Here is a 3,372-nt window from a genome sequence, read left to right on the forward strand (position 1 = left end):
TTATGACTGTTTTCCAGTGTAGTTTCAAAACTTTGCTATCTTATTTTTATGACTAGATTTCATCTGCAAATAAGTTTAAGGTTGAAGATATTCATATAATATTCTCAGGATAAATGTGATTAACAGACCAATTGTTCTTATCACAAAACAATTGGAAGACTACATGTACTTTGTTAAAAGGTTTAGATTTTCTTAGCGATTATAATACTTCTTTCACTGAATGATTTTGGCCACTCCTGAAGTATAGTACTACTCAGTGGATTTATATGTTCGTGTCAAAAGGGATGTAAAATTTTATAACGAGAGAACTTCATTAAGGTTTGATGTTAAATAACTTTGTAAAGCTTGTTTTGGCATAGATCTGGTAGATGTGTGCATAACCTTTAATTTTGTCATTTCAAAGGGAAGGCACAATAGTGCTTATGTAATGTCAAGCTTACAATGCATTCGGTCAGGTATTTGATGTCTTGTTCTATAGTCCATTTCTTTTAGCGATGCAGATTTGCACCGACTCGCAGCGGTGCCCTTTTAGCTCAGAAAAGTTTCCGGATCGCTGATTGGTTGGACGAGATAATTCTAACCAATCAGTGATCAGGAAAATTTTCCGAGCTAAAAGGGCACCGCTGCGAGTCGGTGCAAATCTGCCTCGATAAAAGAAATGGACTATAATTGATTGTTTGCGTTCAAGTTCAAAATTCCAGAACAAATGTTTGTAACAGGTGATATTTAGATTGTGGTTTATTTTCAAATGTCATGGATGAATACAGATGATTACAAGTCAGTCTATTTTAGTGAGATAAAGTTTGTTGTAAGTCATTTTATTTGAGTGAGATAAAGGGAATAGCAAATCAGTCTATTTTAGTGAGATAAATGGAGTTTATTTTTGTGAGATAATGGCTATTGCAAGTCATTGTATATTAGTGAGATTATGGTAGTTACAAGTTATTTTATTCTAGTGAGATAAAGTTAATTTCAAGTTATTTTTATTCTAGTGAGATAAAGGGTATTGTAAGTCATTTTTATTTTAGTGTGATAACGGGAATTGCAAGTCAGTTTATTTGAGTGAGATAACGGGAATTGCAAGTCAGTTTATTTGAGTGAGATAACGGGAATTGCAAGTCAGTTTATTTGAGTGAGATAACGGGAATTGCAAGTCAGTTTATTTGAGTGTGATAACGGGAATTGCAAGTCATTTTTATTTTAGTGTGATAACGGGAATTGCAAGTCAGTTTATTTTAGTGAGATAACGGGAATTGCAAGTCAGTTTATTTTAGTGAGATAATAGTCATTGAAAGTCAATTTAATTTAATGATATAAAATTAACCAAGTAATTTATTTTTTTTTTTGAGATAAAGGCAATTGCAAATCAGTTTATATTAGTGAGATAAAACGGATTTTGAGCGAAGCGAAAAATCTATTTTTGGGTGAGATAGCCATGGCGTCCTGATGGAAGGTTCCTGTTTGGTAGCTTCCTTGGGTATAAGACTACTAAGATATTCCCAGAGAATTTAATCACAGGTTATCACAGAATTCTAACTTCTGGAGCGAGTATCTCAAAGGTTTCCCTTTAAGACATCGTAATACAACAGGGGACACGCATGTCTGAACGTGCCAAATAGCTATCTTCACCCCGAACAGAGTTAATGCTTCGGTGTGTAAGGGCTGAGAATAGCTGGGAGCCGTTCCGCAGCTAATCTCACTCGTGGCTACTACTGATACGCCATTGCTCTGATGACGTCACGCCCGTCTTCATCCTGAAGCCAGTTGCTGCCCATCACCATGATACAATTGTGTAGGGTGGGAACAAAACTGGACGAAGTAGTAGGGAGGGTCCATCAGGACGCCATGGCTATCTCACCCAAAAATAGATTTTTCGCTTCGCTCAAAATCCGTTTTTTGGGCTCAAGCCATGGCGTCCTGATGGAAGAGTACCAGAGAATCAATGTATCGTGGTAGATTTTCCCCCAGTGTTAAGTGCCTAGGCATTGACAAAACAGCAAAGTAATCTTAGGTAAAGAACCATAGGAACGAAGTATCCTGCCCCCCATTGGTAGGAAGTTCCCATGGGCTATGCCGACGTCAAAGTGGTATTGAAGGGCTATTCATCCTGACAGAAGAACTTGAAGAACTTAGAGATGAAGCAGAATGTTTGATATTTGTATAGGAACATTCTGAATTAGACCAGTGGTGGTTGGGCACTGTGTATAGAGTTCATCTCTTGGGTATCAGAAGTAAGTGTTCGTGTAGGAACCTTACTGAGACAGGGTGAATATAATTTAGGATTAGACATCTTAAATTCTTCATGACCATAAGAAAGGAGGAATAAATAAAACTATGACAGTATGTATTTCATAGTAGGTAGGAGCTGAAAGAGACGCATAAGTAATAAAATAGAAATTTTATTTCACAATGCAGAAATTAAATAATTTACAGCAAAAGTAAAGTTCATTTACAGTAATAATAATGTACATAGAAATAAAGGCTTGCTCTTGAATCTGAAAAGGAATTTCAGGATTAGTAGGTACTCGTTCTCGAGGAACGCAAGTCTTTAAACAACACATCATGCTCAAGGCATGCGGCACTTGTGTGACACTATGACATTTCACCTGGGATAAGAACAGTTATAAAAGCACTAAGTGTTTTTAGACATCACTATGAATCGCTCGAGGGTCAACATAGGCACCCGAAGAGTTAGAGTCCCAAGTAACTCACTGTTCTACGCAGAGTTAGGTGCAGGTTTCATAACACTACCTGCGGCTACCACAAAATGTTTGACTTCGTGCACTTGTTTCGCATAATGTTTAAAGAAAACTCGCGAGGACTTCCAGCCCGTAAAGTTTTTAAGGCTTTCAAAGTCCATGCTCTGAAAGAAGTTCAGAGAAGATGCCACTTTTCTAGGATCATGACCAGCGGGTGTACTGTTCGGATCCGCTCTGCGAATGAAGTAGGTGATTTTCGCTCTTAATTGTTTCAGTGACAGGTCGCTGCCCGATGTTTCTCCTTTGAAGAGTTGGCCTCCACCAAAGTTCGAAGTTCTGCGAAGATAGACCTTGAGACTCTCTACTGGACATAGAGAGACATCCTCCTTCAGGGGGCATATTCTCCAAGGGCCCCATCTTTTGGTGGGTAATTCGTTTTTAGCGAGAAACGTCGGATCAGGGGAGAGGGTCACTTCTCCTGAATCGGCAAACAGGATGTGTCCCTCTTCTCTTGATAATGCCACTATTTCGCTGACTCGAGCTCCCGAAGCGAGAGCAAATAAAAATATAACTTTCTGAGTCAGATCCTTGAGGGGGCATGAATCGTTGTCCAAGTTGGAGGCGAAATGGAGTACCTTGTCTAGTGACCAGGAGATCGGTTTCGGAGGGGGTG

Source organism: Palaemon carinicauda, chromosome 29, assembly GCF_036898095.1.
Source record: "Palaemon carinicauda isolate YSFRI2023 chromosome 29, ASM3689809v2, whole genome shotgun sequence".
Classification (NCBI taxonomy): Eukaryota; Metazoa; Arthropoda; class Malacostraca; order Decapoda; family Palaemonidae; genus Palaemon; species Palaemon carinicauda.